We start from the raw sequence: 16,733 nt of genomic DNA on the forward strand, positions 1-16,733 counted from the left end.
CTTAAATAAAATCTGGTCACTAACCAGTATTTGTCTCAATCCAGCTGGTAAATCTGTAAGAGGAACAATAAGTTAAAACAGATACATTACAGGGAGAAAGAAATGTCCAAAATGTTTTAACAATCCTCTGCACGAAGTGTGAGATAGTTTTGCGAGTTAAGGTGTCAATCCTATTCAATAGGAGGTAGAGGAAAACAAGGCAATTATAGACCAGTCAACCTGACATCAGCCATGGGAATTGCTAGAGTCCATTGTAAAAGATGTAATAGCAGAGCATTTGGAAAATAGTGGCATGGATTTACAAAAGGGAAATCATGATTGACAAATCTACTGGAATTCTTCGAAGATTTAACTAGTAGAGTTGACGAGTGGATGTGATTTATTTGGATTTATTTGGATTTATTTCAGAAGGCTTTCGACAAAGTCCCACATAAGAGATTAACGTGTAAAATTAAAATGCATGGGATTGGGGTCTATTGAGATGGATAGAAAACTGGTTGGTAGACAGGAAAGAAAGATTAGGATTAATCTGGTCTTTTTCCAGATGGCAAATAGTGACTAGTGGGATATGCGGGGATCAGTGCTGGGACTCCAGCTATTCACAATATATATTAATGATTTAGATGAGGGAACAAAATGTAATATCTCCAAATTTGCAGATGACACAAAGCTGGGTGGGAGGGTGAGCTGTGAGGAAGATGCAGAGATGCTTCAGTGTGATTTGGACAAGTTGAGTGAGTGGGCAAGTGAATGGCAGATGCAGTATAAAGTGGATCAATGTGAGATTGTCCACTTTGGTTGCAAAAATGGGAAGGCAGATTATTTGAATAGTCATAAATTAGGAGAAGGGAATGTGCAACGAGACCTGGGTGTCCTTGTACACCACTCACTGAAGGTGAGCATGCAGGTGCAGCAGGCGGTAAAGAAGGTAAATGGTATAGTGGTCTTCATAGTGAGAGGATTTGAGTACAGAGCAGGGATGTCTTGCTGCAAATATACAGGGTCTTGGTGAGATCACACTTGGAATCTCGTGTGCAGTTTTGGTCACCTTATCTGAGGAAGGACGTTTATGCTATACAGGGAACAAAGAACAATGCAGCACAGGAACAGGCTCTTCGGCCCTTCAAGCCTGTACCGGTCATGATACCAACCTTTGCCAAAACCCTCAGCATTTCCATGTGCCGTATCCCTCTATACCCATCCTATCCACGTGCAGGGACTGCAGAGAAGTTTTATTAGACTGATTCCTGGGATGACGGGACTGACAAATGAGGAGAGATTGAGTTGGTTAGGTTTATATTCTAGGGAGTTTAGAAGAACGAGGAGGATCTCATAGAAACCTATAAAAGTTGAACAGGACTAGGCAGGGTAGATGCAAGAAGGATGTTGCAGATGATGGGGGTGCCCAGAACCAGGGGTCACAGGCTGACGAAATGGGGTAGACCATTTAAGACAGAGACGAGGAGAAATGTTTTCACCCAGAGACTGATTGGCCTGTGGAATTTGCTTCCATAGTAGGTAGTTCAGGCCAAAACATTGTATGTGTTCAAGAGCAGTTGGATATAGCTCTTGGGAGAGCGGCACGTGGCACAGTGGTTAGCACTGCTGCCTACGGCGCTGAGGACCTGGCCCTGGGTCACTGTCTGTGTGGAGTTTGCACATTCTCCCAGTGTCTGCGTGGGTTTCACCCCCACAACCCAAAGATGTGCAGGTTAGGTGGATTGGCCACGCTAAATTGCCCTTAATTGGAAAACAAAATAATTGGGTACTCTAAAAAAATTTTAAAAAGAAAAAGATCTAGCTCTTGGGGCGAAGGGGATCAAAGCATATGGGAGGAGGGGGTAGGCAGGATCAGGATATTCAGTTGGATGATCCGCCATGATCATAATGAATGGCGGAGCAGGCTTGAAAGGCCAAATGGCCTCCTTCTCCTATTTTCTATGTTTCTATGGGTTCAGAAATCGAGGCACTCCAATGCAGTACTGATTGTTGCAGTGTTGTTGGTCTTTTAGATGCGATGTTAAACCAAGGCCCACTTAAGTTAAAAGGTTCCATGGAATTTTTTTGAAGAAATGCAAGGAAGATATCCCTGGCATCCAGGCCAATATTTATCCTTCAATCAACATCGCACAAATAGAATATCTGGTTGTTATCACATTGCTCTTTGTGCGAGCTTGCTGTGACAAATTGTCTGCTATGTTTCCTCCATTACAACAGTGGCTGCAATTCCTAAATTAAGTCATTGGCTTTAAAGCGCTTTGAGGCGTCCTGAGGTGGAGAAAGGCGCTACAGAAATGCAAGTCTTTCTTACATTCTAAAACAGAAGAAACAAATTTGCTGCCAACTTTATTCTCTCTCTCTCACTTGGGAGTCACTGCTCACATGTTCCCATTGCTCAAGGAGATATTTCTGAGACAAGGAAGGGCGAGTAAAGAAGCAGCAATGGAGGGGGATGAACCACAAATTAATAACACAAAACAATCCAGGAACCTGTTTTGGAAATACCTGAAAGTAAGCATCAAGTTAACAGCAACAACAGGACATAAAGAATTGGAAAGCATTTCCTCTTTTACAAGTTCCTCCTCTGGGGACTCTCCACAACTTCTGTTGGCCTTTACTTCCTTCTCCCAAGATTTACCATATTTATTAATGTAGAAGTCAATTATTTTAGGCCCGATTTTAGCCAAAGGTCATGGGGTCATAGAACATAGAACATAGAACAGTACAGCACAGAACAGGCCCTTCGGCCCTCGATGTTGTGCCGAGCCATGATCACCCTACTCAAACCCACGTATCCACCCTATACCCGTAACCCAACAACCCTCCCCCTCCCTTAACCTTACTTTTTTTTAGGACACTACGGGCAATTTAGCATGGCCAATCCACCTAACCCGCACATCTTTGGACTGTGGGAGGAAACCGGAGCACCCGGAGGAAACCCACGCACACACGGGGAGGACGTGCAGACTCCGCACAGACAGTGACCCAGCCGGGAATCGAACCTGGGACCCTGGAGCTGTGAAGCATTTATGCTAACCACCATGCTACCATGCTGCCCCCATCTATTCCACAGATAATGTTTACGGTTGGCACGTTTAAAATTTGGGCCACATTGAATGGAGGTGACATCGAATGGCTAGGAATTGCTAAATTAGGTCTGTTAAAATAAAATATATTTTAAAACCCTGATCCTCCACTCAATGTTATTCCTCGTATACCATCAGTACTGCTACAAAAACGACCAAATCTGCAATAACAATTATACTGCATTTTATAAAAATATCCTTCCTTTTTTTGAAAAACAGATTTAGAGTGATGTATCAACGAGTCCACCTTCTAATCTTGCACTATTCAAAGTTCCGGACAATATTCTCGCCTTTTATTTTGAAAAGGAAAATAAATCAGCATTTATCTCAGCTACTAATCCACCGCCGTAATTAACTCTTTGTAACTTCTATAACAACCAGGATTTATCTTTTGCCATCTTTACCTACTTTTTGAGGGTAGCCATGATGTGGAGATGCCGGCGTTGGACTGGTGTGAGCAAAGTAAGAAGTCTTACAACCCCAGGTTAAAGTCCAACAGGTTTGTTTTGAATCACTATCTTTCGGAGCACTGATCCTTCCTCAGGTGAATGAAGGGGTGGGTTCCAGAAACATATATATATAGACAGAGTCAAAGATGTAATACGATACTTTGATTGCAAGTCTTTGCAGGTAATTAAGTCTGCAGGTCCAGATGGAGCAACTGGAGAGAAGGATAATCACAGGTTAAACTCGTACAACTCGGCCAACGTTGTCTACCTCATACGCTGCAGGAAAGAATGCCCCGAAACGTGGTACATTGGCGAGACCATGGAGATGCTGCAACAACGGATGAATGGACATCGCGCAACAATCACCAGGGAGGAATGTTCCCTTCCAGTCGGGGAACACTTCAGCAGTCAAGGGCATTCAGCCTCTGATCTTCGGGTAAGCGTTCTCCAAGGCGGCCTTCAGGACGCACGACAATGCAGATACGCCGAGCAGAAACTGATAGCCAAGTTCTGCACACATGCGTACGGCCTCAACCGGGACCTGGGATTCATGTCGCATTACATTCACCCCCCCACCATCTGGCCTGGGCTTGCAAAATCCTACCAACTGGCCTGGCTTGAGACAATTCACACCTCTTTAACCTCTCTCCAGTCACACTGTCTGGACCTGCAGACTTAATTATCTGCAAAGACTCGCATGCAAAGGATCGTCTTGCATCTTTGACTCTGTCTATATATACAGGGCGGAAGGGGTCGGAGAATCACCCGGGGCCGTCGTCAATCCCGCCCCCGCCTTGTCCCGAATTCTCCGCCCCCCGAGATTTGGCGGGAGCGGGACTGGTGCCGCGTCGGTCAGCGGGCCCCCCGCGGCGGTCGGTGGGGCCACCGCGGCGATTCTCCGGCCCGCAATGGGCCAAAGTCCCGCCACTGACAGGCCTTTCCCGCCGGCGTGGTTTAAACCACCTCTGGTACCGGCGGGATTGGTGGCGCGGGCGGGCTCCGGGGTCCTGGGGGTGGCGCGGGGCGATCTGACCTTAGGGGGTGCCCCCACGGTGGCCTTCCCTGCGATCGGGGCCCACCGATCGGTGGGCGGGCCTGTGCCGTGGGGGCACTCTTTTTCTTCCGCCCCCGCCATGGCCTTCACCATGGTGGGGGTGGAAGAAACCCCCTCCCCTGCGCGTGCGCCGATATGACATCAGCAGCCGCTTTTTAAGGAAAGGACCTTGTCCTGAAACATTAACTCTGTTTCACTTGCCGCAGATGTTGAGTGTTTCCAGCAATCATTTTCTGTTTCCCTTTCAGATTTCCAGCATCCGCATTATCTTGCTTTTATGTAAGAAGTATTTGTCCAGTTCCAATTGCAGCCTGAGCATTTAAAGCGATGTCTTCTCTCTTCCCAGCCCCACATACCCTTCGGTTCTGACATTCTTAGGCTTTAGTCCCTGAAAAACCAGGTCCAGTTTTATACACATTGTATGAAAAATTAAATTTTTTAGGCCAAGAAAAATCAGTAGGACTATAGGCAGATACAGAAAGGTTTAAAAAGTACAAATACACCTCGGGGTTAAATGGAGATTTAACCAGATGAAACAAATAATTGCACTTCAGTATGAATTATTTTCATGTTATTTAAGGCACCTTTAAAATGCCCCCCCCCCCCCCCCCAATCCCCACTGACCTGGGTAAATATAAAAATTATTTAAAAGGCAGATGCCTAAAAAACAAATTGAACAGGTTTATTTCTTACTTTCGCCTGGATCTTCCCCAACAACAAAGCCAGCTCGCCAAAGGTTCAGGACGACCAGCCAGATCCAGATGTTTGGTTGCATCTTTAGGCAGCGTCACCCTGTTCCTCCAGTGGTGTTGCTGTGAACAATTGTGACAGACAATATTATGGGAAATGTGGTGATGTGTATGTGCATAGTAATGCATATAGTTAGATATATGACTTCCGACCAGCAGGTGGGGACAGAGATCCCCCACGTGACTCCACAGGACTGGGAGTTGGTATGAAGTCATACTAGAGAACAGTCGCATTAGAAGTAGTTCCAGGAGAGTTCAATTATTTGTTACCGTTTGTATTATAGTTCGTTAGCGATCTTTCCACATGTTCATTTGTTAATAAACTATATTACTAATCAAAGAACTAGGGACAGATTTCTCCGCTCCCCTCGTGGCGTGGGAGAATCGTGGGAGGGCCTCCTGACATTTTTTACGTCCCCCTGGAGCCCCCAGCGATTCTCCACCCCCCCCCCCCCCCGGCTCGGGAAAATCGGCACTCGCCATTTTTCACGGCAAACGGACAATTCTCCGAGACCGATGGGCCAAGCGGCCGGCCCTTCACGCCCGTTTCACCACGGCAGCAACCACACCTGGTCGCTGCATTCGTGAAACGGGCGCCAGATGCCCGTTTGGGGCACCTAGGGGCCCGATTTGGATGGGAGCACCGCGACTGTGCTCGGGAGGGGACAGGCCCGCGATCGGTGCCCACCGATCGTCGGGCCAGCGTCCAAAACGGACGCACTCTTTCCCCTCCACCGCCCGGCAAGATCAAGCCGCCACGTCTTGCCGGGCGGCGGTGGAGAAAAACGGCACCGCGCATGTGCGGGTTCGTGCCATCTGCGCGTTGAAGTCATCCGCACATGCGCAGATTGGAACCGGCAACCCGCGCATGCGCGGATGACTTCACATTCTCGGCGTGACGAGGTCGCTGCCGAGAAAGACGGAGGCCCGCTCATAGTCCCCCAGGGTGGGGGTGAATTAGGTGCGGGGAGCAGGCTCCGAGGCTGTCGTGAACCTCGGCCGAGTTCACGACGGCCTTCACGAATTCGGCCCCCTGCGGAGAATTCCGCCCTAGATGTTCATTACCAGGGCCACAACACAGAACATAACAGGAAACATCTCTCGCAGAATCAGGTAATGGGAAGATTCACCACGAAAAGATCAGAGAGTCAGGACTCCATTCAGCTGATCCAAGCTCAGCAAGATAAACCAAACCACCAGTGGCTTTAATTCCACACTATTATTTTAGCAGATGCCCCAAACGGACTCAAATGTTACAGAAGGAGGCCATTCTGGCCATTATGCTTGTGTTGACTCTGTGAAAGAGCTCACCAATCAGTCCCATTCCCCTGCCCTTTCCCCACAGTTCGTTGCAAGTATCTGACAAATTCCCATTTTGAAAGTTGCTGTCGAATCTGCTTCCCCCGACCTTTAATAATAATATTTTATTGTCATAAGTAGGCTTACAGTAACACTGCAAGAGGTTACTGTGAAAAGCCCCTAGCCGCCACACTCCGGCACCTGTTTGGGTACACTGAGGGAGAATTCAGAATGTCCAAATTACCTAACAGCATGTCTTTTGGGACTTACATAAATTACATAGAACATACAGTGCAGTCAGAGGCCATTCGGCCCATCGAGTCTGCATCGACCCACCTGAGCCCTCACTTCCACCCTATCCCCATAACCTAATTACCCTCCTCAACGTTTTTGGATACTAAGGGCAATTTATCATGGCCAAACCTGCATGTCTTTGGACTGTTGAAGGAAACCGGAGCACCCGGAGGAAACCCATGCAGGGGAGAACGTGCAGACTCCTGACAGACAGTGACCCATGCCAGGAATCGAAGCTGGGACCCTGGCACTGTGAAGCAAAAGTGCTAACCATTGTGCTACATTTAGGTTAAGGTGTACAGATTATATATCTACTGAAGCTATGAGTTAGGGATTAACAGCTAGGTAGGCTGTGATGTTACTCATGGGAGGGGCTGAGTCTGTTTTTGTTTTGTTTTCAGCCCTGCCCTGGATCTGTTGTTTTTAGTTTCATTCTTAAGAGTTGAAAGAAACTTCACTTACTCTTGCTTTTAGTGCGAATCATTTCAGTCATACCAGTAGGAAAAAAAACCAAAATGGGCGGAAATCAGCGGAATGTGGAAACCCTGCGTACGAGTAACAGTTAACAAAATGTCTCACGGACCGCACTAAGATCCCAGACAGGTCGCATGTGGGACCCGGGCCTCAAGTTGCCCACCACTGAACTAATGGGCCTGAGCAATGAGGAAAGATTGAAAAGGCTGGGCCATTTTCCTTGGAGCAGCAGAGGGGATTTGATAGAGGTAGATAAGATTATGCGGGGCATAGATAGAATGGATTGGAAGACATTTTTTCCATTAGTAATGGGGCAATCACAAGGGAGCAGAGATTTAAGGCAAGATGGAGAAGGCTAAGTGGGGGTGGAGGAGAGCCTTTCCACTCAGTGGGGAGGGGGAGTTCGGAACTCACTGCCTGAAAGGATGGTTGAGTCAGAAACACTTGTAACATTTTGAAATATTTAGATATTCACTTGCATTGCAATAACCTCCCGGACTGGAAAGGTGGATTAGTGCAGTCAGATCTTTGTTTACCGGCATGGTCACGATGGGCCGAATGGCCTCCTTCTGTGCTGTAAATGTCTTCAGCACCTTCTCGGAGGACTTAACATCCTTAGTAAGATGTGCTACCCAGAATGGGACACAATACTCCATCCGGGCCCTAATCAGTGATATCAAAAGGCTTACGCTAACTTTCTTTTGTACTCTATCAATAAAGCCAAGGGTCAGACGGGCACGGTGGTGCATTGGTTAGCATTGCTGCCTCAGGGTGCCGAGGACCCGGGTTCAATCCCGGCCCCAAGTCACTGTCCGTGTGGAGTTTGCACATTCTCCCCGTGTCTGCGTGGGTCTCACCCCCACAACCCAAAGATGTGCCGGCTAGGTGGATTGGCCATGCTAAATTCCCCCTATTGGGTACTCTAAATTTAAAAAAATAAAATAAAACAAAACCAAGGAACCGGCATGTTAGGTAGACAGCTTAGCTGAGTAACAACCTTCTCAGCTTGTCCTGCCACTTTCAAAGAATCATGTAAGTGAACTCTGAGGTGGGTGTCTCTGTCCCTTCATCCCCTTTAATATTGTACCGTTGCTGAATTTTCATTCTCGGGATGTGGGCATCGCTAGCAAGACTGCCATTTGTTACCCGCAGGATGTGGGGCTGAGCCCATTTCTTCATGATGTAGTGGTTTGATGTGGATGAGTGATTTGCTCGGCCATTTCAGAGGGCAGTTAAGAGTTAATCACGTTGCTCAAGGTCTGGATTCACATATAGACACAGACAAGGTAAGGAAAGGCTAGGGAGGTTAGGTTTGTGTCCATTAGAGTTTAGAAGAGTAAGAGGTGATTTGATTGAAAACTTGAAGATCCTGAGGGGTCTTGACAGGGTGAACGTGGAGAGGATGTTTCCTGTTGTTGGTGTCACTCATTTAAGACGGACATGAGGATTATTTCTCTCAGAGGATCCCAAGTCTCTGGAACTCTCTTCCTCAAAAGGCAGTGGAAACAAAGTTTTTGAATATTTCTAAGGTAATGATAGATTCTTGATAAAGAAGGGAGTTATCTGGGGTAGGATGGAATGTGGTGCCAATCTGCAGGGAGAGAACCAGAGAGCATCCTGGGAAGGTAAGTGATTTTTATTACCTTTTCAAATTGTGTGTGTGTGTGGGGGGGCTGAAGTGACATCACAGTAAAGCTGTGATCTGATTGGCTGGTTGGGAATCTGTTAAATTTGAAAAAAATAATAATATTGTAAAACAAATCTAATTGATTAACTGGATAGTGGAGTAACTAAACCTGAGGGCAGAGATCGGTATTTAGTATTTAATTTTAGCGTCAGGGCCATATAGTTAATGTAACTCAATCGAACAATAATTCAAGTGTTTATTTTAAATTAATTAACTAGTGCTTAAATGTCACTCCGCAGGGTGCAGTGCTCTAACTGTGAAATGTGGCAGATCTGTGATGCTTCCAGTGTTCCGGTCGACTACATCTGCAGCAAGTGTAACCAATGGCAGCTCCTAACAGACTGCGTGGTTTGGTTGGAACAGCAATGGGATACACTTAGGAGCATGCAGGTGGTGGAAAGCATCATAGATAGCAGTTATATAAATGTGGTCACATCCAAGGTGCAGGCAGAGAGATGGGTGACCACCAGAAAGGGCAAGCAGTCAGTGCAGGAATCCCCCGTGGTTGTCCCCCTCTCGAACAGGTATACCACTTTGGATACTGTTGGGGGGAATAGTCTATCAGGGGAAAACAGCAGCAGCCAGAGCAGTGGCACCACGGCTGGCTCTGATGCTCATCGATGTGGAGATGCCGGCATTAGACTGGGGTGAGCACAGTAAGAAGTCTTACAACACCAGGTTAAAGTCCAACAGGTTTGTTTCAAACACGAGCTTTCGGAGCGCAGCTCCTTCCTCCTTCACATTCACCTGAGGAAGGAGCTGCGCTCCGAAAGCTCATGTTTGAAACAAACCTGTTGGACTTTAACCTGGTGTTGTAAGACTTCTTACTGATGCTCATCAGGGAGGATCAAAGTGCAGAAGAGCAATAGTCATAGGGGACTCGGTAGTCAGGGGTACAGATAGGCGCTGCTGTGGACGTGAAAGAGACTCCAGGATGGTATGTTGCCTCTCTGGTGCCAGGGTCCAGGATGTCTCAGAACGGGTAGCGGGCATCCTGAAGGGGGAGGGCAAACAGGCAGAGGTTGTTGTACATATTGGTACTAACGACATAGGCAGGAAGGGGGATGAGGTCCTGCAGCAGGAGTTCAAGGAGTTAGGCAGAAAGTTAAAAGACAGGACCTCCAGGGTTGTAATCTCGGGATTACTCCTTGTGCCACATGCCAGTGAGGCTAGAAATAGGAAGCTAGAGCAGCTAAACACGTGGCTAAACAGCTGGTGTAGGAGGGAGGGTTTCCGTTACTGGACCACTGGGAGCTCTTCCGGGCCAGGTGTGACCTGTATAAGAAGGACGGGTTGGAACTAACCTGGAGAGGCAGAAATATCCTGGCCGCGAGGTTTGCTAGTGTCACACGGGAGGGTTTAAATTAGTATGGCAGAGGAATGGGCACCGGAGCAATAGGTCAGAAGGTGAAAGCATTGAGGGAGAACTAGGGAATAGGGCCACTATGGCTCTGAGGAAGAGCAGACAGGGAGATGTTGCTGAAAACAGCGGGACAGGTGGCCTGAAGTGCATATGTTTTATTGCAAGAAGTATTACGGGTAAGGCAGATGAACTTGGAGCTTGGATTAGTACTTGGAACTATGATGTTGTTGCTATTACACAGACCTGGTTGAGGGAAGGACAGGATTGGCAGCTAAACGTTCCATGATTTAGATGTTTCAGGCGGGATGAGGGGGATGTAAAAGGGGTGGCGGAGTTGTGCTACTGGTTAGGGAGAATATCACAGCTGTACTACAGGAGGACACCTCAGAGGGCAGCGAGGCTATATGGGTAGAGATCTGGAATAAGAAGGGTGCGTCACAATGTTGGAGGTTTACTGCAGGCCTCCCAGTAGCCAGCGGGAGATAGAGGAGCAGATAGGTAGTCAGATTTTGGAAAGGAGTAAAAGCAACAGGGTGTTGTGATGGGAGACTTTAACTTCCCCAATATTGACTGGGACTCACTTAGTGCTAGGGGAGGTGGGTGGGGCAGAGTTTGTAAGGAGCATCCAGGAGGGCTTCTTAAAACAATATGTAGATAGTCCAACTTGGAAGGGGCTGTACTGGACCTGGTATTGGGGAATGAGCCCGGCCAGGTGGTAGAAGTTTCAGTAGGGGAGCATTTCGGGAACAGCGACCACAATTCAGTAAGTTTTAAAGTGCTGATGGACAAGGATAAGGGTGGTCCTAGGGTGAATGTGCTAAATTGGGGGAAGGCGGGAACTGAAAAAGCTAGATTGGGGACGGATGTTTGAGGGTAAATCAACGTCTGACATGTGGGAGGCTTTCAAATGTCAGCTGAAAGCAATTCAGGACCAACATGTTCCTGTGAGGTAGAAGGATAAATACGGAAAATTTTGGGAACCTTGGATAACGAGAGATATTGTAGGCCTCGTCAAAAAGAAAAAGGAAGCATTTGTCAGGGCTAGAAGGCTGGGAACACACAAAGCCTGTGTGGAATATAAGGAAAGTAGGAAAGAACTTAAGCAAGGGGTCAGGAGGGCTAAAAGGGGTCACGAAAAGTAATTGGCAAATAGGGTTAAGGAAAATCCCAAGGCTTTTTACACGTACATAAAAAGTAAGAGGGTAGCCAGGGAAAGGGTTGGCCCACTGAAGGATAGGCAAGGGAATCTATGTGTGGAGCCAGAGAAAATGGGTGAGGTACTAAAAGAATACTTTGCATCAGTATTCACCAAAGAAAAGGAATTGGTGGATGTTGAGTCTGGAGAAGGGTGTGTCAATAGCCTGGGTCACATTGAAATCCAAAAAGACGAGATGTTGGGCATCTTGAAAAATATTAAGGTGGGTAAGTCCCTAGGGCCTGATGGGATCTGTTCCAGAATACTGAAGGAGGCAAGAGAGGAAATTGCTGAGGTCTTGACAGAAATCTTTGGATCCTCACTGTCTTCAGGTGATGTCCTGGAGGACTGGAGAATAGCCAATGTTGTTCCTTTGTTTAAGAAGGGTAGCAAGGATAATCCAGGGAACTACAGGCCGGTGAGCCTTACGTCAGTGGTAGGGAAATTACTGGAGAGAATTCTTTGAGACCGGATCTACACCCATTTGGAAGCAAATGGACGTATTAACAAGAGGCACCACGGTTTTGTGAAGGGGAGGTCATCTCACTAACTGTTAGAGTTTTTCGAGGAGGTCACAAAAATGATTGACGCTGGTAGGGCAGTAGATGTTGTCTATATGGACTTTAGCAAGGCCTTTGACAAGGTCCCTCATGGCAGACTGGTACAAAAGGTGAAGTCACATGGGATCAGACGTGAGATGGCAAGATGGATACAGAACTAGGTAGGTCATAGAAGGCAGAGAGTAGCAATGGAAGGGTGCGTTTCTGATTGGAGGGCTGTGACTAGTGGTGTTCCGCTGGTACCTTTGCTGTTCGTAGTATACATAAATGATTTGGAAGAAAATGTAACTGGTCTGATTACTAAGTTTGCGGACAACACAAATGTTGGTGGAATTGCAGATAGTGATGAGAACTGTCAGAGGATACAGCAGGATTTAGATTGTTTGGAGATTTGGGCGGAGAGATGGCAGATGGAATTTAATCCGGAAAAATGTGAGGTAATGTATTTTGGAGGGTCTAATGCAGGTCGGGAATATACAGTGAATGGTAGAACCCTCCAGAGTATTGACAGTCAGAGAGATCTAGGTGTACAGGTCCACAGGTCACTGAAAGGGGCCACACAGGTGGAGAAGGTAGTCAAGAAGGCATACGGCATGCTTGCCTTCATTGGCCGGGGCATTGAGTATAAAAATTGGCAAGTCATGTTGCAGCTGTATAGAACCTTAGTTAGGCCACACTTGGAGTATAGTGTTCAATTCTGGTCTCCACACTACCAGAAGGATGTGGAGGCTTTAAAGATGTGCAGAAGAGATTTACCAGGATGGTGCCTGGTATGGAGGGCATTAGCTATGAGGAGCGGTTGAATAAACTTGGTTTGTTCTCACTGGAACAACGGAGGTTGAGGGCCGACTTGATAGAGGTCTACAAAATTATGAGGGGCATGGACAGGGTGCATAGTCAGAGACTTTTTTCCAGGGTAGAGGGGCCAATTAATAGGGGGCATAGGTTTAAGGTGCAAGGGGCAAGGTTTAGAGGAGATGTACGAGGCAAGTTTTTTACACAGAGGGTAGTGGGTGCCTGGAACTCGCTGCCGGAGGAGGTGGTGGAAGCAGGGACGATAATGATGTTTAAGGGACATCTTGACAAATACATGAATATGATGGGAATAGAGGGATACGGACCCCGGAAGTGTGGAAGATTTTAATTTAGACGGGCAGCATGGTCAGCAGAGGCTTGGAGGGCCGAGGGGCCTGTTCCTGTGCTGTACTTTTCTTTGTTCTTTGTGGGGTTGAGCTTACAATCAGATCACCCATGATCGTATTGAATGGCGGAGCAGGCTCGATGGGCCGAGTGGCCTATTCCGAATTTGTCTGAAAATCTATGAGAATCACAACTGTGTGTGAATGATAAATAAATCATTTTATCAAGACTACACTTCTGGACAAAACATTTGAATTTATTTTGATTTATTGAGAAGAATGCATCAGCCATCCTTCAGTTCAAGATAACATGACGATATTCTGCTTAAAAAGATAAACAGCGTCAAGGACAAAGCAATAACAAAAGAGGCAGATGGCAACTGTTCATTATTTTACCTTTCACCCCTCCCTCAGACATCTCTTGTTTTTCTCTTCTCCTCTTATCATTCCCTTTGGCTCTATCCTCTAACTTAATTTATCGTTCAATCTCTCCTGCCTTCCAATCTATTACATACCTTCCCTCTTGTTCTTTTTTTTCCCCATTCTTACCCCTTTCACTTGCTTGAGATCATTTCCACTTCTAACCTTTCTCCAGTTCAGATGAAAGGTCATCAACCTTTTACCCCAGATGATACCAGACATGCTTAGAAACGTAAACATACATAGAAAATAGAAACAGGAGGAGGCCATTCAGCCTTTTGAGCCTGTTCTGCTATTATGATTATGGCTGATCATCAAATTCAATACCCTGATCTGCCTTCCCACCATATCCCGGGATTCCTTTAGCCTCAAGAGCTATATCTAATTCCTTCTTGAAATTACCTAACGTTTTGGCCTCAACTACTTTCCGTTGTAGTGAATTCCACAAATTCACTACAATGGAATATACGCACGATATCCCCAGACACTGCTCCAGCTCCGAGACTCAGGCTTCCAGGAGCTGCAGCTGGAGACACTTCCTGCGCACATGCTAGTCCTGGGCACTGGAAGTGTTCCTGGTCTCCCACGTGGAGCAAGAAGAGCAGATCGCAGCTTGGAGCTCACCTGCCATGTCTTACCCCTTTAAGTTAAATTAATCCTTTTAATATTAAACAATATCACCTAGGGCCTTTTTTCTCTGCTCTTTGTTACTAAAGACCTGCCATGGATTTCCAGCACTGTCTGCTGTCATACCAAACACAAACCAGAGAATTTGTCTTCACTTCACCCCTAGCCTAAACCATGCCAATCCCTCCATTAAGTGTGCCATCTACAAAGATGCACTGCAGCAAGGCTCCTTCGACAGCACCTTCCAACCCCACGACCTCTACCACCTACATTTGAATATCAAGGTCACAGGCGCACGGGAACACCCCCACCTGCAAGTTCCCCTCCCAAGCCACAAGCCGCCATCCGGTCTTGGCAATAGATCACAGTTATTTCATTGTCACTGAAAATCCTGGAACTCTCCCTATCAGCACTGTGGGTGTACCTACACCACATGGGACTACCGTAACCCCAAGAAGGCAGCTCGCCACCACCAGGGCAATTCGGGATGGGCAAGAAATGTTGGCCAACTACATCTGCACGCCATTAATAAATTCTGCCTCCAGAATTAGATTTTTAAATCTGTATTTTCGGTAAATTGTCCAAAATACCTTCTACCCTTTGCTTGGAATCATCCAACAAGAATCCATCCTTTTCAAGTACTTATCAATTCTCTTTTGAAAGTTATTATTGAATCTGCTTGAGGAAGTGAATCCTACGCCTTGACAGAAGACCGATGATCTTAATTGAAAATTCAAAACATAAAACCAGCCCCAATATCTGAATAATCATGAAGAAAATGAATAATTCGATTTAGAAAAAGTAAATTCTCTGGCCACTGCAAAGGTTCTTGAATTGTACAAAATACTGCTTTTTATAAAACCTAAAAATAAATAAAAATATTCCACTGAACAGCGAAATATTTCAATGGTCGGTTTGTAAACGAGGGGGATAAATGGGAGCTGGAATTGCAAAGCAATCTGATTTGTTTTAAGGTTTGTAATGGAATTTAGACAAGTTAGGAGAAACGGGTCCTGAAAAGGATTCAAGACAATCGATTCACTGTTCAATCTGTTACAAGATCGGGGTTAAAATTTACCAAGTGGTCGCTAATATTCTGGGGCATGTGCGCACTGCATTTACAGTGCATTTGCAGGTTTAGTAAATTAACAGTTGCACTGAAAGAGATGCAAAATAAAATCCCTGCAGATTTAACACCTCCCTCTCACTTGAAATAAAGGCGATGCTTGAATTGTTGCATTTTGCAAATGAGCTGCAGGTGAAATTGTCAAACTTATTTGTGAAACTAACGAAACGCACACTTTCCCCCATTGTCCTTCTTCAAAAAACATCCGCTAAGATTTATTCTTAGATCTGTGTTCACCAGGGGGGGAAAAAACAGAAAAGAGCGGATACCTGTGTAAAATAAGTCGTCGATCTCTTATAAATCTTTTTTTTCCACTGGACTGTCCCAGCTCTCGATCCAGCAGCCAGACACTTTAGAAGAAACAAGGAACTTTTATTCTAATCTCCACCTAGCTGACGTTAGCCAGGTGTCAAGTTACATCTGGTCTATTTCTGCAACCTGCATTTATACTGCGCCTTTAAAGTAGTAAAATATCCCGAAGGTGATTTCGAAGCGATCATTATTAACCCCCAGTCACATGAGGCTACATCAGGACATATTATCAGGGACTTTGTCAAATAGGGCAGGTCTTCAAGAATGCGTGGGTTTCCTCCGGGTGCTCCGGTTTCCTCTCACAGTCCAAAGATGTGCAGGTTGGGTGGATTGGCCGTGCTAAATTGCCCTTAGTGTCCAAAAAAAGGTTGGGTGGAGATGTGGGGAGATTGGGTGGAGGTATGGGCTTAGGTCGGGTGCTCTTTCCAAGAGCCGGTGCAGATTTGATGGGCCAAATGGCCTCCTACACTGTAAATTATATGATTCTATAATATTAAAGTGTTTCCAGTCTACACTGGAAGTGCTTTCCAATCTAAACTGGAGGATGGTTTAAACAATATGTGACACGAGGATGGATGTGTTAGGATTGCAACTTTTAATAAGCTTTCCTTTGTTGACCCCTCATAATGGCAGAGCTCCATACACATTTCCATCCAAACTGCAATCAGCTAATCAAAGGTATCCATTGTCTCACTGGGTGTATATGCAGATTCCCAGTCAATATGAATGGGAATAAAGTAAACCAATATCCAGTCCAAACAGGTTGAGGTGCAGATCCAACCAGGACTGGCAGGAAACGACCCTCCAGTGTTCTGGTCCACAGCATCCCAAGCATTGGCATACAAACATCTGTGCATACAAATTAGGAGCTGGAGGATATTTGTCCCCTTGAACCGGCT

At 46.2% G+C, this 16,733-nt stretch overlaps 1 long non-coding RNA gene across 1 annotated transcript; it reads right to left on the reverse strand.

Moving 5' to 3' along the window:
* Nucleotides 1-23: 23 nt before the first annotated feature.
* LOC119979009 lies at nt 24-16,018 on the reverse strand. Its single transcript, XR_005463618.1, has 3 exons — nt 15,792-16,018; nt 5,283-5,401; nt 24-53 (listed from the first exon to the last, which is right to left on the reverse strand). It is a non-coding gene; the product is annotated as an uncharacterized LOC119979009 (long non-coding RNA).
* Between the last annotated feature and the right edge of the window lie 715 nt (nt 16,019-16,733).

This window comes from Scyliorhinus canicula, chromosome 15 (genome assembly GCF_902713615.1).
Source record: "Scyliorhinus canicula chromosome 15, sScyCan1.1, whole genome shotgun sequence".
In the NCBI taxonomy this organism is placed as follows: domain Eukaryota; kingdom Metazoa; phylum Chordata; class Chondrichthyes; order Carcharhiniformes; family Scyliorhinidae; genus Scyliorhinus; species Scyliorhinus canicula.